This window comes from Sturnus vulgaris, chromosome Z, assembly GCF_052056855.1.
Source record: "Sturnus vulgaris isolate bStuVul1 chromosome Z, bStuVul1.hap1, whole genome shotgun sequence".
NCBI classification, from domain to species: Eukaryota; Metazoa; Chordata; class Aves; order Passeriformes; family Sturnidae; genus Sturnus; species Sturnus vulgaris.
Window position 1 is genome coordinate 28,459,339 of NC_142283.1, and position 24,000 is coordinate 28,483,338.

The 24,000-nt window shown below is 36.1% G+C and overlaps 1 long non-coding RNA gene across 16 annotated transcripts in view; it reads left to right on the plus strand.

Annotated features, from left to right (window-relative positions):
* LOC148219759 (uncharacterized) overlaps positions 1-24,000 on the plus strand; it is a 165,639-nt gene that overhangs the window by 111,279 nt on the left and 30,360 nt on the right. For 12 of the 16 annotated variants that reach the window (XR_015799603.1, XR_015799598.1, XR_015799604.1 and 9 more), the window contains 2 exons: positions 1,143-1,272; positions 5,890-5,972. The exons of 2 other annotated variants lie outside the window; for them this stretch is intronic. This is a non-coding gene — a long non-coding RNA (uncharacterized LOC148219759). The remainder of the gene's footprint in view (positions 1-1,142; positions 1,273-5,889; positions 5,973-24,000) is intronic. 2 more of the 16 variants (XR_015799595.1, XR_015799596.1) reach the window with 1 other exon arrangement.

The following is a 24,000-nucleotide window of genomic DNA, read 5'->3' on the forward strand; positions in this document are numbered from 1 at the left end:
TGTGTGCACTCCAGCAACACTTCAATTTATCACTCTGATACTTGTTGAGCACAACAGGTTTGTGTTTAAGCTGTTTTTCCAGGAAACTGTAACTGGAAACTCTTATCTGCCATATAAACGTAATCAGAAGTATGAATTGATTAAAAAAAAAAAGTGTATTTTGGTCTAGCTCGACTCTGACTCCTTTGCTGGAATTCATTTGCTGAATTCTTTTGCAGTTGAGGTCCTGTTAATACTGCTGCATATTTATCATTCCACTGTTTCTACAGATCTGTGCTGTGGAAAACATTTCTGTACAAGGTGTCGTTTACCTTAAAAGCTTCTGACACCTCAAACACTGCAGTTACTGACTGTTATTTTTAAACGAAAGTTCAAAATTCAGAACAGCCCATGCTTTCAGACCTGATGAAGTAGGGCTTTCAACCTTACACTCTGTGGTCAGACAAAGTGAAACTCGAGCAAAGCCTTTAATTTCTTTTTCTTTGTGATGAGGTGCATCCTGTAGTTGGGAATAGTGAGCCTCTAGTATTGAGATTGACTTAATTTACACAACTGTCAAACCCGGGATTTGACTGGCTGCCAGCTGACTTTTTTTCTGGATGAAACCCAAAGGGCCAGTAAAAGAATTCTCTTTTGTCCAGAATGCTTTCTTCATTTTTGAGACCTATGGATGGAAAAATACTGTTATCACTGACCACAAAATATAGACGTTCTTCCGTCACAGCCATTTTCATTCTGTTGTGGCTATGAGAGGCTTTTCATAGAATATTGTCACAGATGTCCTTTATGTGATATTCAACTCAAGGAGAAAGCACTGGTTTTAATATCAAATACAGACACCTCTCATTTCAGATATCATCGGCTTTGATTCCCCAGTATAATGATAATAGTAATAGTAATAGTAATAGTAATAGTAATAGTAATAGTAATAGTTGATATTATAATTTTAAATCAAAGACCTTATTATTTTTCACATCCCTGACAGTTTTTGTTCTATTTATTTGATGATCATGAAACCACCTTCATTATATCACAATTTCCTGACACAATTTTATATTAATTGTTTTGATGCTGAAAAATACTTCCATTTTGGTCAAAAAATTGAAAACAATGGCTAAGCTGAAAGTGATGTGTCATTTTAGATCAATACCTTCAGAGAAGCTGAGCCATAAGTGAAGTACAGCACTGAACCTACTGCAGCTACCTGCAAGAAGAAGCCAGGATCTCTGAATCTGTGCATCAGTCAAACTGACCGACTCTATTCTGGAGTTGGTAAGCATGATGCCACAAAATTACATAGGGAAGAAAGCAAAACCCCCCCCCCCCCCTCAAAAAAAAACCCAAAAAAACCCCCAACCAACCAACCAACCAACCAACCAAAAAAACCTTATCACTTCAAAACCAAAAGCAAACACCAAAAAAGAAAATGTGTATTTAAGAGGTTTATGTTCTCATACCTTCTACCTGGAAAAGCCAAAACTTAGTAAAGAGAGGGAAATTAAAATGTGCCTCTTTTTCCCCTCAGAACATAACTGGTGAACTGTGAATTTATAATTTTTATCATGAGGTACTATACAAACTAGAGAAAAATACATATTTTCTAGAGCTTCTTCACCAGTCAGTTGTTGATGCATTTGATGAGGATTGGGGTCTGTCTCACTTGGATCTCTGAAGCAGACTATTTGCAGATGCTACATATAAGAAGACTGCTTTAATTGAAGGTGTACATGTTCTTTCCCCCCTCCCCATCGCCCCCCCCCACTCCAAAACTGCATGAAGGAAACAAGGATTTAAAACTTTCTGTTTTCTGTTAAAGCAGTGGAAGGGTCACACATAACCATTAGAAGCATACCAAGTTTCTGAAAAAAAGGATAATTTTTATTGCTTTATGTTGGTACCCAAGAAGAGAAATAGTTAAATAATTTTGCCTTCTGTTTATACAATATATAATCTCTTAATTATCATACATAGCTTTCACGTATACTATTAGTTGAGGATATAGTGTATCCAGCTGGTTGCTTATATAATCTTGAGGTTTAAATTTATATAATAGGAGTTTTAGTATATTTATGATGCATAGTACGAATGTATTTAAAAAGTAACTTGTGCAATATATTATACAGTTTTGCTTAACAAATAACACAGAAACTTAAGAAGGGAACCGGATTTTCTGTTTGGAACTTCAAGAATAAGTGAAAACATGAGACATTGCCAAGATACCTGATTTCCTGTAGAGATGATTTACATTGTGAAACCCCAAGACAAGTAGTCAACAATTAGTACAGCTGGGCTGGGACTTTGATGCTGCCTTAATTTTGGGTGGAATGTGCAGTTGAAGAACTGGGCACATAGCTCAATGTCTTTCCTGGAGCTTTTACATTATAAGGAATGGGAATAAAAACTAGATTGTTTTATGTGGTGTTTTAGCCCTCCTAAAGCCTCCGTCCCATGCCTTTCTTGTGCTATCTCAACACATCAAAAGCTAGGACTTTTTCTGATTAATTTCATAAAGAATTAAACGTAGTTCAAAGATCATCCTGCCTTGTTAAAAAAACCCAGCGAATAAAAGCAAACCCTCCATCTGACATATAAAGATCTTTGGAATCACACATATGCTTCATTCTTTCTCTGAACAGATTAGAGATCTGTTTTATTTTAAGGCCTACTTGGAAATTATTTGATTTAAAGATTCATTATTGCTTCCAGTTTGGGTGGGCACAATCTTATTTAGATAAATATATCATGTTCAAAAGAACCAACAAATGAAAAATGGCCTTACCTTGGTAAAATGATAATGATTCTTTGAGTTCAGAAAACAGAAGGTCACACGTTACCCCAATAGCTTTTTTAAACCACTTTAAATTTTTTTAAATTCAGAAATAAACAATTTAGTCTCTCAATTAGTAAGCATGTAAAGTACTGAAACAGAAGGTCTGAAAGTAACAAGGAAAGTAAACTGTGTTGTCAAATTCTCACCAGAGAAATTTATTGGTAGTCTTTTATTGCTTCTGAATAAATCTTGCTGACCAATTCTTCTGAAATATAAATAAACAAACAAATGCACGAGGAGAGCTTCCATCATACCAGCCTTATGCTGAGTTATAGCTCAGCTCTGTCAGAAGGTGCAGCTGGCCCCAAACTCCATTTAATTGCACAAGAATATATTTGCCAGTATGTTAAATAAATAAAAAAATATATCCTCTTACTCTGTGGACATGCATTTCTAGAGCTAGAATTTTCTAGAGCTTTCATTTTCAAGACTTTTTTCATGTCCAGTGGGATCTATTGGTTGTGTGCTTTTTCCTTCTCCCTTTCTCCCCTCCACCAAGGGCTCATAGGGACTACTACTTACACAAGACTTTTACTGCTTTAAAAGAACTAAATTGTTTAGGAAATTATATGATTCCAACTTCATCTCAAATACCATATCAAGTTATGTTTCGATAAAAGTTCATAGCTTAAAATACATGATTAAGAAAAGCTACATTAGTGTCCAAAAATTTTAGAAAACAGCCTTTGTGTCTCTGTGACCCACTTCTTTCTTATTTAGTCACACAAATCTTGGCATTCTCCCTAGGCAAAATATATTTTCTAATACTGAAAAGGAGAGAAGGACAGAAAGAGATGAAGGTTTAGCACTTTTCTAATTTTTTGTGAGATGTTTTCCATTATTGATATAGGGATATTTAAATACCAAGAACAGCATGGCAGAAAGATAAAATGAAGATAAAACAGTAGGAATTGAAAAATAATAATTAAAAAAACATATGAAGTGTCACTGAGACAGAATACTTCTTGTGAGAGAATGATGCAACACCTTGTGATGAAGGCTGGCTGTTCATTTGATAGAGAGATGGGGATCAAGACACCCGAGACAGACCGACCTTCCTTCCTTCCTTCTTCCTTCCTTCCTTCCTTCCTTCCTTCCTTCCTTCCTTCCTTCCTTCCTTCCTTCCTTCCTTCCTTCCTTCCTTCCTTCCTTCCTTCCTTCCTTCCTTCCTTCCTTCCTTCCTTCCTTCCTTCCTTCCTTCCTTCCTTCCTTCCTTCCTTCCTTCCTTCCTTCCTTCCTTCCTTCCTTCCTTCCTTCCTTCCTTCCTTCCTTCCTTCCTTCCTTCCTTCCTTCCTTCCTTCCTTCCTTCCTTCCTTCCTTCCTTCCTTCCTTCCTTCCTTCCTTCCTTCCTTCCTTCCTTCCTTCCTTCCTTCCTTCCTTCCTCCCTCCCTTCCTTCCCTCCCTCCCTCCCTCCCTCCCTCCCTCCCTTTATATGTCCTGTTAAACTAAAATTTTTACTTGGTTATATATTGATTCTATCTGGGTATCTAAATGTGCAGGGAACCAAAAAATTTGTAGCAAGTTGCTACTGTCCTCACAGTACCTCTCTACTGTCTTTCACAGTTGCTTATTGTTGAATTTGTAATTTGTTAATTTCTGTAAACGAGTTCATAAGCACTAGCTTTTTAAATTATTATTTTTATTTTTATTATTTTTTTTTTGGTCGGAACTTACTCTATTTTAATGTCATTGTTGCACATCCAAGTCTACCATTGAGGCATTAACATTATTATCATGTGGAAGATGATAAGCATTATTATCATGTGGAAGGTGATAATGAGGCACAGACCTCCTCTTGCTTTAATATGCATTATAGATGAAGAATTTGTCAAAGCTTCTAAGTCTCCATTGTCTCTGATCTGTACTGAGAGTGCACAACAACTTCTTCAAGGACTTTGCCATTCTCCTTTATACCACACGTTTAAAAAAAAAAAAAAATCCCAAACCAAAACCAAGAGAAGAAAAATCGCTAATTCTGCCTGAGAAAGAAAGACTGTGTTGGCTAACAGGTAGCAGTTACACATTAGTGGAGATGTTATTTCCCATCTTCTTTTAGGACTCCCTATTCATAGCCCTAAATAACAATACTCCATCTGTGAACCCACACATCTCATAATTATCATCTGGTTGATACTCCTGCCTATATAAAAAAATTTAGCTCAAAGAATTTTCAGCCTCTGCACCATATCAGCAACACCTTGCCCAATGGATTTAAAAAAAATCTTCAGTCTTTTCTATTTAAATTGCTTATTAATTTAAGTCCTGTTAAAAGGTAACCCAGATCTTTTCCTGTTGCACTTAATGTTCTCTCTACTTATGATAAATTCCATCTGTATTAACGCACCTGTGTGAGAGAAACAGCATGCAGAGGTCTACAGATGTTAGATAAAGTATAAAAGGAAATGTTTCAGGTGAGCTTTATCTTGATGATCTTAAGAGCTATATTGCTCTCTCTGCTCCATAACAGTTGAATGCTTTATGGTTGAACACTGTTTCTGTAAGAGAGGAGGCATTTTCTGTAAGACAGGTCAGTTTTTGATATATATATATATATATATATATATATATACCCCCAATGTTATTTATTTGACCTTTTGGTTGACATTATGGGTCACAAGATTATTTTTTTTAAGAAACAAGTATTTTCTTCTTTTTTTTTCTGAGGCAGTGTCATGTATCTGATTCTGCTTCCTATCTCAGGCAGGGAGCAGAAGAAAGTCTTAAACTCCCAGTCTTTCTAGGAAATAAGATCCAGAATTCTTGTAAATCACCTGATCAGCATAAGGAGTCAAAACCGAACTAAATCCTGTTTAGATGTAGGTGTATAGCTCTTAGAGAGGCTAGGCATCCAAACATATCAAATATATTTGAAATATGTATATGCTACAGTGGAGTAGCTGTCTGTAAAGACAAATAGGTGAATCTCACACTCAGGGTATGAGAGTTGACAAGGACTTAGTTTAATTCAAGAGGTTTCTGATGTAGACTTTAATTTGAATTTTGTGTCAAGATGCTCTGCCTTTTAACTCTATACTGACCTTGCTATTTTATTTCTTCAGGATCACGTCTGGATGGCCTGTCTTCAAGATTTTACAAAACAATTTGCCAGACTGCAGAAGTTTTTCCTTCTAGTAAAATTCAGGTAGTGGATGCTGTATCCTTGTACTAATGAACAGAATTAGTATCAGTTAGTTTAAAAATCTTACAGGTACAGAAGGACTGCAGTTCTCCCATGGTCACTGTTAAGTCCTTGAAAGCATGAATTTGTACTATGAATTATATATAATATACTGAATATAAACCTATTATAAACAGTGTTAGAATAGTGCACTGTCACTGATGATGCAAAAGAATGTTTTTGAGGAAGTCTGTTCCTGCTTAAGCTTAAACAAATGTTCATAGAAAATAGTAAACCTTTGTAAGCAAGAGAATAAGAAATAAACAAAAGTCAGGAACCCAAGGGAATACTTTTCCAGTTTCCTAGTGTAATTTTTAGAAATAACTGCATATTTGGCATGACCTAACAACCAAAGAAAAAAAAAATTAGTGTAAAATCTATTTTGTAGAAATATTTGGCGTTTGTGAACTATTGTGCATCTATAAGTAAGACCTGAAAACAGATTTATTGTAGAAAATTTGTTTTGAGTGAACTTATATAATTTGGGAGTTTGAGTCTTCATAAATTTTTATTAATTATTGGTCTCGGAATTTAGGTGAAAGTGAATAATTCTTGGAAAAATGGTATTCAGCTTTTCTCTGAGGGCCTTGATATCCAGAAATACAAGATTCTCCAGTGAATATTTACAAAAATTAACTATAAGATCATACTTTCAAGTTGTCTATTAAACCATGAAATTAGCTGTTTTGGAACGGGCATATTCTGCTCATATTTTAGCAGCTAACTGTCACACCGGCCAGAGCTGCACTCCCTTTGCCACTATGGTCCCGTGCCTAGAGTGAGTTCCACCCTAGGAACAGGAGGCCTTAGATGTGGCTCGAGCTTTTGCTCCATGGCCTTTTGGCTGTCAGACTGTGTTCGAAGGAGGCAAGAAGGAGGGGGAGATCTTTTGCATAGGATAAAAAGGATTTTTTACTTTGGGGAATCCGTGGGGCAAAAGACAAAAATGGTGAACGTGCAACAACTTAAATATGGAGGAAGTTCAAGGGGAAGGTACAAATTCTTGGTAAATTGGAGAAGTTCTGAGGAGGGATAAAGGGTAGGGTTTACAAAGGCATTGTCCAATGAGAGAGGTAGGTGGGAAGACTGGGTCACATGGACTAATGAGACATTGAGTTTTAGGGGATTTCCAAAGAGAACTTCCAAGCAAGGGGCTGTCACAAAGCAGGATTGACAGTTAGTTTAGGATAGATTGACAAGGTGGGTGGGAGGGTATAATTTTGGACTAAACCACTAACTTGGGCAATAACAGAACACACCATTAACAAGAAACACACTGCAAAAATTAACTATGCAAATCTTCTCTAAAAACTTTCCTCTAATGTACTATGCACCAAAAAGAAAATCTAAAGTTGTTCTGAGCAAGAAGAGGCACTGGTTTTAAAGCACATCAGACAGATGATGTTTCCTCAGAAAGATGAGAAATGGAGGTTCATTACTCATCTCCAGTTCCTATGTTTACCATCAATGTGCAACTTACATGAAGAAGCTAATAATACAAAGCTTAACCTTGTTTGCTTCTCTAACATGAAGAGTATATCTTGTATATCTGTTTTTCCTATCTATCTATATATCTATCTTATAAATATTAAAGTGGGTGGACATAGATATTAAGTGAATGTTAACACCTATCTTATCATTAACTATCTTATTCTTGACAGTTCTGATTCCTGTTACCACATAAAGATGTTTTGATGATTCTGAATTCCTGTTACCACATAAAGAATCACCAAACCAGGACAAGGGCAGATCTTCACCACACTTTCATATAGGCAAAATACAGGAAAAGAGAGGGAGGAGAAATTTCCTGAATGTTTTGTGTGAGACCATGATTTTAATGCTTTATGATGATGAAAATGGCTCTTCTTCTTCAGTAAAAACATTTTCTTTTTCAGAGTTGTTGAATACTCAGATTTTTTAACTAACCTCAGTAGGAACTGAAACAATCCAGGCCCTTTCAAAGGGTACAATATGCTCTAGAGGAATGGAAAGCAACATGCATAATTATAGTATTTTTGTGTATTTTGTGTCTAGTACGAGTTTTGTTCTGAATACATATTTCTTTTCTTTTTTTTAAATTTCTGAACTAAAGTAGTGATAGTGATCCAAATACATTATATTGCACTAAATACCTTATCCATGCCCCCTTTTCTACTTCATTTGCTAAAAATGGCAGAGATTCTTTTGCACTGGAAATACCAGATGGTGATTTTCTAAACTACTCATGACTCCTTCTTTATTTTAATACCATTTAGTTAATTCCTTTTTGATGGGCTTAATTATTTTGCTGCTACTCAAAGTCTCTATATAATCAGCTTGGACTTCTAAGATTAGTATCCTCTTCTCCTGTGAAAAAAAACAAAACAACACTTTCATAATTGTAGTTTTTTATCTCAAAACTCCATTACCTTTCCCACTGATATTTTTCTTAACCTCAAGAGTGATTTCTCTTGAGACATGTGAAACAGCACAATCACAGCCAAGATAAAGCCAGAGGCACACTTTTTCCATGAAAATACTCTCTGATTTTTTCAATCTTCTCCATCTTTCTATATGGCCTATTTTTCCTGCCTTGTAATTCTTGTGCTTTACATGTTTTGCAGAGCACTTAAATATTTTCTACATAGCTGAGTCTGAATTTTTCTTGTCCAGCAAGTGTAAGAGGGAAGATTTTCCTACAGATCTATGCTCCTGCATGGATACTTACAGGAATTTCATTGAGGTTATAAGTCCTTGATGGTTTTTTGCAATACCATTAACTTGTGCTTGACACAGGTTCTGTCTCTGGCAGTAGTAGACTGACTTGTCTAAGGACTACCTCCTCAAGGATATTTTGAAGTTACAGCACTTACAAAACAGCTGTGAAAATACATAGGGAGTTCAAACTCAGCACTTTGGAGATGCAGCTCTTCTGCATCTCTTCTATATCTCCCTCCACAAGCTTATTATCTCTGCAGATATGGCCTAGTATAGTGTCTGAATTAATTTATTGTTCAGTGTATACAAATAAAATAAAGTCTAATGTTCTCTAGTGTTGAGTTGACTAAGGAAGAATTTTACTAGCTGTATCTCTGCAATATGTATCAATACCTTTAAAACAAAATGGAGAAAAAGGATTATGTGAATCCACATTTGATCAGACATCTAAAGAGCAGAAAAGTGAAAGTCCAACGATCTAGGGAGACAGAACATTAATCCTAATATTATTTGTATAGGGTTGAATATATCTTAGATAAAGAATATTATGCTAACATGACAACAGTTGCTCACCTTTATTTTTTTAAAAGAGAAGGAGAAAGGAAGGAATTCCTTGAAAGACCAATTCAGATTCACAGCTAATTTATTTTTCACAGGAAAAAGAAAACATTTTGTACCTTTATGTTATTTGTCAAACTTCTTTAATCTAAATTGTTTGATGTTGAGGTGTACTAGGAGAACATTTATTCAATTGGTGACTATGAGTACCATTGACACTCTAAGATAGGTGTTTGTAATTTATTTATTACAATGAACAGCAGCAAAGGAGGTAGGGTAAGCAATGTTGAGGAGAGAAGAGAACTAATGTCAGGGTGATAGAGTACCTGCAAACCAGTGTTTATTGGCTTGGGGTGCTTTGTCCAATTTGTAATTGTGTAGAGGTTGTATATTTGAAAATGGCATAACTTTGAGCTATTCTGAAGGCTTCTTGGCAGTTCAAAGTAATGGAGACACCATCAGCTTCCTCAGAAGTGAAAAACTGTGTCATCTATAATTAATAGTGCATGAAAATATTGTTTTTAATATTTACCCCTAAATCCCGACTGCCAAAAAATGGCACTAATGAATGAACAATTTCAGTTCGTGCATTTCTTAAACTTCAGTAGAATCGAACACATAAGGAAAACATAATTCAGCCTTCTTCTCAAACACAAATTAGTGTTTTTTGGAAATACATCCTGAAATCTCAAATCTGAAGCAAAACTGTAATCAGTTTTGGGCAAAATTTCATTGCTGAAGCCTGCATAGCTTTAGCAAGAGAAAACAGCTAGCAGTAATAATGTACTGCAGATGTCTTCTTAGATCAGCTGAGGTACAATTAATGTTAGTTCCATTCTCCTTCCTCCTCTTATCAAAAGAAAGGAAATGAAAGCAGGGACAACAGCCTGAATCTTCAGTCTTCCTGCCACTGCTCCCACCACAGTGTTAGAGATGTTTTGCAAAATGTTCAGGTCATTTTTAGTGGTAGTTACACCCACAAAATGAAGCAGGTATTAGAGGTTTTCTGCTCCACCTCAGTGGCCCAGCTGGTAAATCTTTGGTAGAACAGGATCATCAGTGGCTGCTCACTTATAGCCTGACGTGAATTTTATTCTCTTTTTCAGTGCCTAGGAGTGTTTCAGGATTTCAGGATTATGATGGGCTTAATGAATCTGAGTGAATATCTTTATGAAAGAAAGCTGACAATTAATCTCAGGTCTGTTTGCACATACCAAAGGCTGATCTTTGTTACCTCTCCCATCCCAATGTGTCAGAGGAAACCTGGCCAAGGCAGTAATTTCAATCTGGATTACTTACAGTGGCAGGTGTGAAAATAGCTGGTATTTCTGATGGGGTGAGCTTTCTCTTCCAAAGGAGAAGGGCCATGGTGACCATTGGGAAATGCAAGGAAAGAAAATTTCTAGCTAGTTCAATCTGTCTCAGGGTGCATTCAGTAAAGTTTAAATTTAAAACATATTCTCCTTATGGTGCCTGTGTTGCAGATGCCTGTATGTTCATCCATTCGAGTTTAAAATAGAAGTTACTGTTTCCTAACAACAATTTGAATAAAATGAAACCAAAGCTAAATATTGATTAATATTTTTCATGGGATATTTTCCATATGATAAAGATATGAAGTTTTTGGCTTAAATGCTTATAGGAGTTAAACTTGTTCCCTAAGTTTCAGCTCAGTGCAAAGAGCAAGTAAATGCTGAAAATCAGGACTTGAAATGGCTAACCCAACCTGCCTACACCTCTATAATGTCCTATACCGGCTATGCAACTGTAGAAATAGACTTAAAGGAGTAATCTGTCCTTTTAGCTAATAACATCAAAATGAGACCTTTTCTTCACTTTGCCTGGACCTCTAACCTTTAAAGGTGAGTTAGACAGCTGCACAAAACCTGATCTCATTTTCTGCCCCTGGCAAGATTTTTTCAAGTTCATCTTCTTTTTTTCCCCCCTTCTCTCAAAATGTGATGAAAAATGAAATGTCATGAAAACAGGCTCTGAGGCTAAAAACCCTCTGTCTGTCTCTGTGACAGATGTCAGTTTGAAAGGTTTCAGGTCACCTGTCAGAACTATGTCAGTATGATCCATACAAACATCTACTCAACCTCTAACACTAACATTGAGTTCTGCTTTTTAAAATACCCCTTGAAAAGGAATCAAATGATTTCAAGTCACTGTCTTTTCCCCTTTCTTTTAACTCTGATTAATGAGCCAAACTCTCAGGCAAGGAAAAAAAAAAGGAAAAATGGGTGGGGGGAAAAGAAAAAAAGAGCCTTTAAAAAAAGGACAGTTTGACCTTTTTGTGCCCCTGGCAGTGAACCAATCAGCATTCTCATAATCCAAACACAGATGCCTGGAGCTAAACAAATCCTACACTTGTGAACAAGAATTCAGTTTGCTGTCAAAATATGATGATGAGCAGCAAGGTGCTGCTCTTAAGAAAAATATCCTGAAATAAATTAAAATGTTTTTCATTAATAAAGGAAGTAACGTGAGTAATGTCATACATCACTAACAGCATCATTTGGGAATGAGTATGTTGAGATATTTATTTATATTTATTCTACCTGTGTTTATTTAACCACAGTACTTCATCTCTACATGAGACATAATCCCATAATATTTTATGACATCACAACCACTGCTCATCTAATGCTGCAATTCAGTACTTTGTAATGATTAATTAACAGGCTTGCATGTTATTTTATTCCTTGTTTAGTGCCATAGAGTCTGCACAATTTCTCAGAGGCGTGTCCTTTAAAATTTTAAGATTATATTTTGTTTTTTTAAAAAATTGCTGTATTAAAGAGAAGATCCCAGCTGCATGACAGTTTTCATCAGCATGTTGTTTTAATAGTCTTTGAAATAGATATGATTAGAGCTTTCTGCCAATTTCTATTTTCAAGTGTCCCACATAGATTCTATCAGGTAGGTTGTTGATGTTGATGGCATGTTTTTGGATGTTTCTTAAAAAAACTATGATGTTAATTTTAGACTCCAATATAACAGTTGGGAAAAAAGATGTGGACGTCACACTGGCACACCACAGATGCGCCAGATACATATTTAAATGTAAGCACAAAGTAATTCAGTGCTATTAATTTTTTTTCATGGCTAAATATGTGATTTAATTCTTGCATGAAACTGGTGAGAAAGAATAGGTGGTGATTTTATGCTGTGTTATTGTGGAACACTCTCCTCACATGTAGAATCTCCTTTTAATATTTTTGTAATAGATATTTGTATGTTATTGTTCCCTACATGTCCATAATCTTTCCTTTTCTGATATATGCCAATAGAAAACAAACTTATCAGATTTCAATTCCTCCCTTTTTTTTGTTTTTAAATGCTTAATGATGGTACTATGCCACTCACCAGCAGTAGCTTTGTTAATATTAAAACTGAGTCATTTGACAGGAAAACAGTCAGCTTGATATCAAATAGTTACAACTCTTACAAAACAAGTATTAGCTTCATTTTGGGCCATCCTAAAGAGACTTGGGAACAATTGAAGGCAGAACCACCCACAGAAAATTATAAGTATTGTTTAGATGAAGATATCCACAAACATCCTGAAATACGTAACTGTACCTAATCTCTTTGTGACTCACATTTATGCTGTTTCTTTGCTGTAATGTAAATTTCTTTGGTTTTTATTATTTAATCTTTCCATTGGACATTATTGTTTAAAACAATTATAGAATGGAAGTAAAGAAATTTACATGTCATATTAGACTATAAGGTGGACAGTATGATTATTTCAAAACCCTGACTGGAATGGACAGTTTCCCTGAAAATGCACCAGCTACACAATTTTTCTGGTCACAGTGGCCATGACTCAGATTGGACCAGGACTGAACACCTTAAATACTTACTATTACAGCTCCAAGTCTACCTTGCAAATGAGGGTAAAGCTCTTCAGAAAGTAATAGGCCCTGTGTCTGCAGAATTGTAAGCAATAATTACAGATATTTCTTTCAAGTGTCCTCATAACTTCAATGTTTGCAAATAAATCTGCAAGATTTAATTTTTTTCTTGTGCTAAAACCCCTATTAATGCTGAGTTAAACACTAAGAATGTTTAACAGATGATAAACCATTTAACATAACTTCCTTGCCTGTAGTTATTTTCAGCACTTAGTTTGTGACAATCTGTTCCTCAAAATAAAACTGTGAACTAAAAGGTATATACAGTCCTTATCACACAGTAAGGACTTTTAGAACCTAATAAATTTTTACATCTGTAAAGGAATCTTTAACTTGCATCCCTCCTTTAGCACTGACATCTGTGTCTGGCCAGTCAGCCAGATACTGAGAGGGTATTATTGCAGATAACAATCAGAAATGCTGAAGCAGTTATTGGTGTCACACTGGAATAGTATATTAGCATCACCACAAACAGTCTTTCCCTTGTAAGAATAGTGCTTTGATGTTGAAACCCCTAGCAAGAGTATTAGGGAACAAGCAAAACAACAACAACAACCCCCAAAAAAACAACCAAAACCCAACCAACCAACCAACGAAAAAAACCAGGAGAGAGGGTGTAAACAGCAATGATTGTGAAGGTAGATTTGCCAGTGGAAATTAAGAATTCTGAGCAGCACTGAAATTAATTACTCTGTAGTAGCAAGCAGGCAGCAGATTTATGGTAAATGACAGAATGTTTGCAAATTTTCCTGACTACTTGATTAGAAAATGCACCAAGTATAGGCATCAGTTGAGTATACATTATTTAAGCAGTTGGTGTCTGATGACAGTCTGGAAGCCAGAATCATTGTGGTTGCCTCTAGGAAAATCACACTTTCTGGGAGAAATTCTTTCACCTTTGTGTACCCACAGCACAGATCTCTCCTCATGGCAGCTTAGGATACAGTGGAACTTTGTGACCTGGAAAATGTGGGACAACAGACACAAGGTGACCCCCTGAATGCTGGGGTAGGCCCAATTAATTTAAAATTTTGCTTGGCCTTGTCTCTTCCAATTTTCCAAATCCTCTGGAAAAATGATTAATGCGTACACTGCCAAAGCGAAAATATTTTTGACCCTATTAAAGTCGACCAAGGGTAAACCAAGTGTAGGCTGGCATTGTATCAAACTAGCTTTATTAAATTTGATTTGAGGTTTGTATGAGGAAGGGACAGACAAGGACATTATTTTGCACAGCAACTCCCTTTTAAATGAAAATACTGTGAGGAATACAAAGTACTGGTGTACTTTGGTACAGAGATTTGCTTAACCTAGCAGAATTTTACCAAAAAAACTTTGTTTTTGAGAAGGCTTAGTATTTCCTCAGTGGGAAAGCATATTGTTAGTAAAGTTCATTTATTATATGATGAGCATTATTTCCCTTGAAGTGGAGAGATTCAGACCTTGTCTTACTTCTTGCCTTTTCAGATTTTTATTCCCCAAATTATTCTTGTCTTGCCAACTCCAGCAGCTGGGAAAAGGGTTTGAGGATATGATGTACAGCAGATGTAGGCACCTCAGTCATAGAAAGTGCTATTTTCAACACTTTCCCCACTTTCTACAGCACTCCTTATTGTTGTTGTTTTTGTCAGTGAAATGCTCTAAAGTTCTGCATAAACCAAAAATCACTATATTTCTCAGCATTTATTCTAGTGCATTAATGATCTTTAAATACAAGACCCTGTTCTCACCTCCCAGAAATCTTTATGTGTGCAAAAGGAATAAAGCCCAAATGTGATCCCTCACAGCAATTACTGTAGCTAAAAAAAATAAAAAAAGATAAAGAGCCATAAGTAAGAGGACACTGCAATTTTTCAAATTGTGAAGAGTGATAGCTGCTCTAGTTTTCAGCCCCCTGAAATCTAACAGAGGATTTCAGATGCCATCCTGTCCTTGATTCTTTTTGGCCTGTTTATGTATCCTGTTGGCAAGTTTGGCTAGTTTAACACAATTGCTCACAAATTTGTAAGCTCCCAGTCCACTATTGCCTAGTTCCAGCTTGGAAACTGCAACTCCATTAATTTAATTTTTTGTGACTTGTTTGGAGGGAGGGCCTGATAGTTCTGATGCAGGATCTGCAAACTGACTCTTGCTTGCACAGAGACTGGACTGAGATATGAGCAAGAGCCACTGAGCACCTTGGGCTGCTGATTATGAGGTACAGATTTAAGGCTAAGATAACACAATTAAACAGGACTTTTCTGCTTTCAGTTGACAGTAGATCACAAACAAAATCCCTTTAAATATCGTGGTAAAGCTAATACAGAGGAGAACATCCAAAGCTTTTAGAGCTTTTGAGCAATATAAGGCTCATAATTGCAAAGTGTTATGTACAGAAAACATGAAATAATTCTTCAGCCCCTCAAGAAAGAACTAAAGCAGAAACTGCACAACCTAGACAGCCTTACTTAGAGTAAAACTACAACTACAGTGAAAAAAATAACCAAACTACTGTCTTGGAGGAGATGGATACATTGATGCACATCTATGACAGCTTTATTTTGGTAAAATGTGACCTCACTGGAGATAACCAAGAAGTTGACAGTAGGTAAGCATTAAATGGTTTTGATAAAGTGACTGAAATTTTGCTTGCATTAAGCTTGATACACTAAAATGAATCCCCTGAATATTGTTATTGAACTTCCTCCAACTGTAAGTTTGGCATCCTCAGAAAGCATTCTATCACATCTACATGTAGCATAAATATGTATATGTGTGTATATATATATACATACACACACACATATATGCACATATATACGTATATATATGTGTGTATGTATATCTGTATATATGTCTGTGTATATATATATGTATATATATGCATAGAGTTTTCAATTTGGGTAAATTTTTTGTGTCTATGCTAGTTTTAACCTACTTATATAGTCTCAGAGAGACTTCTCTTCCTCCACGCCTGTCAGTTCCTCCAGATGTGTCATTAAAAGATAGATAAAAATCAGGCATGATATGCAAAGCTTGGGTCTGACTATCAAACATGATTTTTTCCAAAAGTCAGAACTCATATACAGGCCTCATCCATTTATAGCTCAGGAATCAGTAATAGAAGCAGATCTCTGAATGTCTACTTAGTAGCATAAATTCGAATTGGCTGGAACTAAGGACAGTGTAAGCTTGATGTGAAAGACCTCAGATTTAGGCATCTGAAAGAGAAACATGATGGTAGCTCATCCTAACATAATAAATGAAATGGCTACAAGGATTGTTGAAATGAAACATACATACACAGAAGTGCATAACTGCTATACTTGAATTATTTCATAGTTTTCCTGTGAGTAGACTTGGTAACTTCTCCAATAAGTTGGTTTTTCTAAAACATAGTGGCCTGCCTACAGCATTTTTGAGAACAGCACCAGATCCAAGTATGAAAAAAACACCTTCATGATTCTGAGCTAATTTTAATACTGAAATTTCAAAGGTGGGTTCACCAAAGGATGAGAGGACTCTTATTTGCTAACGAGATGCAGTTTCCAAAATGACTGAACAAGTCACAATTACTTTTTTCAGGTCTATTGCACCTCCATGCTTTATCTATTTATAAGACATCTATCATTTTGTACTTAACTGCCAAGATTTTTGAATCAAATTCTCATTACATTTCTCCCTTAGTAAATAGAAAGAGAAGCACAGAAATACCTGTAAACTGGTTCAACAAAATATTTTACCTCTCTGTTATATAAACTTCTGATTAGAGGGCAATGTTCTGCAGTTGAAGTTTTGCAAATACTACCCTATAGATATATGAAAAGTTTATTTTTGTTAGATTCTTTATTTGGATTGCTTCTACTGCTCCCACACCTGGGGCATTTGTCACCACTTTGCTATTTTACTTTTCCTTTCATCCTTTTTTGCAGAAATCCACTGTCTTGGTGACAATTACGTATACAAATAAGAATTGTGTTTTTCTGCCCGGATGTTTGGGTGTTATCGAACTACGTGCTTGATGATTTCCTACCCACTGTCAAAGATTGAGGAATAAAAAAAGTAATGGAACGATCTAATATCCTTTAAAGGGAATATGAACAATACCTGTGTAGAGAGCAGGTACATTTGAAAGCTCATATACTTTCATTTGAAAGTTACATATTGTTCAACTGACAAACCACCACAGGAACTGCAAACATAATAAACCAACTGTTTTCTGGTGTAAATGAAAAATGAAGGACTGGGGTTGAGATTTGTTATAGTATGAAAGCTGCTTGTTTTACAGATTAAATCCCAGACTGCTGAAAATTAGAGACTCTACGTTATTATTCTTAGGGAGAAAATGTGGATATGCTCTGTCAAAGTAATTTTAATACCCAGTTTGCTGGAGGACTACTTTATGTGGATCCAAAGGTCAAAAAGTAAGTACCTGTTGAGTTTAGTTTAGATGTCTTTGTGAAGATTTACTTCAACAAAGAGGAGTGATGGTCAGGCATGAATAAGATGAATGAATCCAAAATGTGCAGCATCATGACTTCCCTTGCTCTACATTTCTCTATAACCTTCACTGAAGCTGGTACTCAAGATGTTTTGGTTTGAAGGCTTCTTAAATCTTCAGATTAGGTGTTTTCTGTTTTTAGTCTCTTCATAGTTATCTGTTTTCCGCACTAAGCACCTCTGATTCTTGACTGCACTTTTTTTTTGTTTAAACTGAAATCCATGTGATTTCCTGTAAGATGAGAGAACCAGGATCTTCTCACTTGTCAAAATAACTGCTATCTTCAGTAGCCTTGTGGTGACTGTGTTTATCAAAACACCCCTATCAGACTAGATCTATACCATTAATAGTTCTCTATGTTCCTGTTGGTACTGTAACTTCTGGAGCTGGCTCCACTTTGTGGTGTGTTAAGTGCAAACACTAGACTTGCAGTTTTTTGAGGACTATAGAGAGTAAGGCGAGGGGAGCAGCTGAATATCAGTTTACAGAGAAAACAGAGTAATTTTAATGGAAAAAGTATCAGCTCATTTGAGCGCCTGACTAAATGCAAAAGTTTTAGTTGCTGGATAAGTTATTAGAGATGAGTCTGTGCATGGATAGCTAACCATATTCATTGCTTAAGTGGGAATGCATTCACTGTTCATGCTAACAGCTGCTGTGGGGCAAGGTGAGATCTTCAGGAGACATAAAGAGGAGTAGCTAAATATGGCCTCTATGTTGAAAGGCCTGACAAAGACTAATACAATCTTGAGATCAGTTCAGCTTGACTCTTTTATTAATTTTCAGTGACAAGCAGTTTTCCAAGAAAACTGTGTCTATAGGGTAGAAGAGTGGAATAACTGCAGATAATTTTCTCTTTTATGGCTAAAGACACTTATATTTCTACATTCAACAGCAATACAGTAGCTATAATGGTGGATTTCGTGTTTTATTCTGTGTAATGTTGAGAAGTTTTCTAGCTAAGGATTCTGTAGAGGCAAAACCTGTGCAAACTGGTGCCCAATAGCACTGTAATTCCAATATTTCCAAAATTAAGTATAAAGGTTGAAGTGATTAGTAGTTATTTCCTGTACTAGGCACAGTAGAAATTAAGCCTTTCATAACATCACACCTCCAAAGTGATTGAGGATTGCCTTTCCCACAACATTTACTCCCAGGTCTTACTCTGCTATTGAAGTTGGATGGTTCAGTCAAGGCAGGAATTAGATTCTCTGCATCCCAGAGATCCAATTGCAATTATAACACCTTTATAAGCCTCATCATGGTAATATGATTGGTAATATGATCGGTTCTTGCTCTGTACAAGTTGCTAAGGGAGATACTATCTGAGATAGAAACTTATTTGGGACAAGTGTCTACTCTACAGCTTAACTCTGATGGAATCTGATTGGAGTTATTTTCATGTTTATATTTCTCTGTTTCTCTATTTAGGTGTCATGACCCTTCCACTTTAGTATTTTGTGTATTGTGTAGGCAAGCAGGTATTCTGATAATTATTAATGTGTACAGCTTTTGGTGTTTCCAGTTCACAGCAGAAATTGTGAACTAAACAGCTATTTTACCCTCAATAGCTTTTACCCTCAGCTATTGCTTAAAACCTTTCCCACTAAACTATTACCTACACATGTTAATCATCCAAAGGTAACTCAAAAGCCAGTAGAGTTTAATATCCTAAAGCTTTGTATTTATTTTTGAGGTACTGCACCATACCAGCACACTTCTATCATGTCACATTTTGTTACACAAACTTACAGTGAGAAGAAATTTAACCGGAAGTGACATGGTTTAAGTGATGCACTGATATATATAATTTAAAGACTGTAATCTTATTGGAAGCAGACACCTGAAATGAATTCAGATATTGGGAATGCAAAATGAAATTTCTTAAAACCAGAAGGAACTTATGAGGCACATTAAGCTCATGAACTGGTGAATTTATCTGTTTATCTAAATGAGCAGCACAGTTAGAGGTACTAAATCTCTTAAACTCCTTTGTGGAGTACCATTGTTGTTGCTTTGATGAATCTATAAGACCTTAGAAATTATTATTTCTCCAGTTCCTATCCGATCCATGAAGACAGAGCTTGATTTGAAAGCAGTTTTAAAGCGAGACGTCTTTGTTTTCCTTTCTCTTAATATTTTCTATTTACTCAATATCCAAATTGGTGACTAAATGAATGAAGGAAATTACAGTTACTATGTATGGTGCTGTGTTGGTGAGTGTATTGGATACCAAGCAGAGATACTGTTTCATGGATATTACCAAAAGTCATAATTCTGTATAAGCAATGTTGTATCTTACATATAAAAACAATTTTAATACAGGAAAACATACAGGCATTAACATATGCCTACCTATTTTCTAGACTTTTTTTGGTAGTAATGTAAATGTAATTTGAAATTCAGCATTTTGATCATCTCCAATAATTGGAAAATATTGCTTTGTTTATCTGTGGCCTACTATGAAAGCCCTAAATGAGCCAGCAGCTTGAGTTCTGCATACTAATAGTAATAAACTCATTGGTTGTAAGGCTGATGGAATTTTTATTTTCTGTCTATTCAAATGATTCAACACATGCTGGATATAGGTATCTTTGCACCTGTTTGCTTAAAAGAAAGTAAGAAAAGCTACTGGAACAGCTTTGAAACATACATAATATGAAAAACATAAAAGAAGGGCAGCAACAACAGAATTCATCCTATTAGGATGCCAGTAGTTTCCACTGTAAGTTTATATTTACTAATTTTATGGATAATTCATCACTGATTAAATGTGAGCCTTTCTTTAATTATATATAAAATTTCTATATTTATAAATAATGTGCATTATTTGCCTCTGGATTGCAGACAATTAATCAAAAAGGGTCTATTGACAGGCACCTCAATAAGTAAAGCAGAGATTAGGATCTTTTAAAAAATCTCATCATTGTGTGCATGTTAATGCTTAAGGTTCTGTAAAAAGTTTTGGCTTTTTCTTCTAAGTGTAAACACTTCTTTTCCGGAGACCAGGAATGTTGACAGGAAAAGTAAGAAGAGTAAAACCTGGAGTGTGCCCTGACAATAAGAGATTACTATGGCATCAAGTTATCACATGTATGAAGCCCAACTATTAAATAATAGTGTAGGTATACAAAATGCTTAGGAAACTCTGATATATCTCAGGTGGACTGAATGGGTCAAGAACAGAAATTCAGGTAATTATTGTACTGCAAAGTGGATGTACCATTGCCAAGATCTGCCCTTCTGAGCTGAGGCAGCCTCACATACAAAACTGCTGGAAAACGTCTCCCTGTCATTGGAAATATATATATATATATGTATGTATGTATTTTTAAAAAAACATTTCAGCATAGGCTGTCTGTTTGGTGCTCCTCAGTTTGAAAATTATTCATTTTACTTCATCCTCTCATGTCTGGGACTGTTTGGTTAGGCAACTTTTTTTTTTATTCTGATTAGACTACTTCTATCAGCCAATAATGGGGTTTGAATTGTGAGGCTGGGCAACCTACTGCATCATACTCGCTTAATTTTCCCTGAAGAGTTTGGCAGTCCTGAAAGACATGCTCAGTGTAAACGAACAACTGAGAATGTAATTAAGAGGCATGTTAAACTATGAAAAAGAGGCAGCAACCACAGTATGCTTTCATCAATTAAAGCACTTTCTAATATCAGCCAATTACATCAACCTCCTCTGGCCCTTATATTTCTTAGGCTTTGTGTAACTGCTCCCTTTATCTCTAATGGGATGCTTATAATGCTGACCATGTGGCTTTAGAAGAACACCAAAATGCTAATCTAATCCTCGGTGTTGCCCAAAGGCATTACATGGGCCCTGACATGGATCCAGGATTGGTGGCACCCTAATTCAAATAAAAGCAAGAATTAGGGTTGATCAGGTGTCTCGATGACAACAGTACAATGAGCGACTGGGGGAAGGTGGGGGCAGGTTGGGGAGAGGGAGATGGCAGCAGCACATTTCAAAAGTAATTGGTCTCCAGGGAGGGTGTGGGTTGCTTCCTAGACCACTTCTACAGAGCCCTTTGCACCTTGCCAGCTGGAGGGAAAGTGCAGCCACTTCCAGAGAATAGCAGTGGGGCTAATGGAATCACACACCGAAAATGAAGGGCTGGCAGCCCAAAACGTAAGGAGTCGATTAAAATGGGACTTCCTTCCAGATTTTCCTTTTTCTTCTTTTTCTATTTTTTTTTTAAATTAAAATTTGGTCTTATCATTAGGCTGACTTTGTACATAACTAGGTGAAATGCAAAAACTTGGGATCCTCAAAATAACTAATTTAAAATCAGAGAGGTACACTTCCATGCTTGTCTTGCTTCGTATGTGGCATGAAATAAAATAAATTAGAAGGAAAGATTTCCAGATTTTTTTGTGTGTGTGTTCTTTTTTCCTAAACACTGACATTTATAAAAAACTTGTAGTGTAGATTTTGAGGCATTCTCCAGTTGTATGACAGCACCATCAACCCTACTTTGCACAAGTGGGAAGTATGCCAAGAACTGGTGTTTTGTGCTCAAAGACACTGGAAGTAACCTCCAAAAATGACATCTTAAGTGCTCACCCCACTAGAATTCATCTAAACATTAATAAATAAATCTTTGCTGCAGTTCCAAATGGAAAAAATGAACATGCAGTGGAATAAGAAATCAAATATCCCAGGAAATAGTTCAGCTTCTTTTAGAACTCCCTAGTAATTCTCTTTATCAGACCTGCCCTGGCTTCTTGCTCTGCCAAGTCAGGTGCTGGCAGGTCTCTAACTTTAGCTTGTAACACTATTAATTAAGCTTTTCCAATGTGGCTAAAACACAGCATTTACTTGGTGGAATTTAATACTTGCTTTTTTCAAGACCTGTGTCTCTGTTGCTGTGTCCCAGGCAGCTTGTCTGATCCAATCTGAGTTTTTGGGCGCTGGGGCAGAAAATTTCATGTCTTATTGGGAAGGTGACTCTAAAATCTTTTCTTCAGAAAACTGTAAGAGGGCCCCAAATTTTTATTACTTCATAATGTATCTTTTAATGGCTTTTCAAGTGACAGAAACATGTGCAACAGGTGATTAAGTGCTGATTTTTGTTTTCAACTGCTGGAAAAAATGTAGAAAGATATTCAGTCCATTTGAAGACAGGACTTGTCTCATAGACTAGATGAACTCCTACGTAATCTTTTCTGAGTGGTTAGCAGAAATACATTTACATACTTGATTTTTTAAATTAAGCTTCTTTTTATTTCCTTTAACAAGACAATTCTTAAGTTATTTCACTTCAACTTTTCCACATAAGAAAACACCTTGTATTCACCTATGTTAATTCACCTGGAAATCTATAGCGTAATACAGAAAATTTCTGGAAATGAACAGACTGTAGGTTTTGTACGTTCTCACTTATAATCCATTCTCTGCAAAAACAACGTACTTGTTGTTAGAGCAGCCCAGTTTTTTAGTCTGGGAGCACATCTGACTCTTACCAAAATATTTCAACTTTAGAGTTTACTGAATTGTGTCCGAAAATCATCTTTGTGTCCCATGCTATTCTGATGAAGATTTTTATAAAAAGTTGACTACTGTAATTTTTATCTTCTTGCTGATAGAAGGCTGGTTTATGACCGCCACAGACTGTGCCTTTAACCCCGATAATCAGGCAGGTTAAATCTGGACAAATTATCACTGCTTTATGGTGAGAGGAACAATGGAGACAGGGAGATTTTGAAAGAAAGGAACAAGTTTATGGCAAGATATCATTCCACAGTGACTTCCTGCCCTTATACAAGTCAATGGACTGCCCCTTCATGCAGATCAAAACCTGAGGCTACAACACTGTTGTTTGTTTCAAGCCTTTCTCAGGAGATGGGCTGAGACACACTAGAGAATTAGACGCCTCCACTTGCAAAGAACATCTAGCCCTTTGAATGGACAGTTTAAGTGGAGAATTACTGTGCACATCCTGCTGTTTTACTTCTGTCCTCTGCTGAAGGCACTTGACTGTTGTTGAAAATATATTCTCTTAATTCTGGAGAGTGTAACAACTGATTATATATTTAACTGCTTTATGGATCACACAGAAGACTATAACGTGTTCTCAAAAAGGCAACTAATTTTAATTTTCAATCAGCTTCTCCACAAGATTTTTCACATAACCAACCTTCACACTACTAATTTCATTTTAGACCTGCAATTCATATCACACATCCCTTTGCCTGCTGTGCTAACATGTTTTCACATGCTTATCCTTTATTTATTCTGCAAGAGAGGCAAGACTCCTGACAGCTATCACTCTTGTGTTTTGCAAAAGGTTTGAGGCAGGACACTAGTTCTGCATTAAAAAAGGAA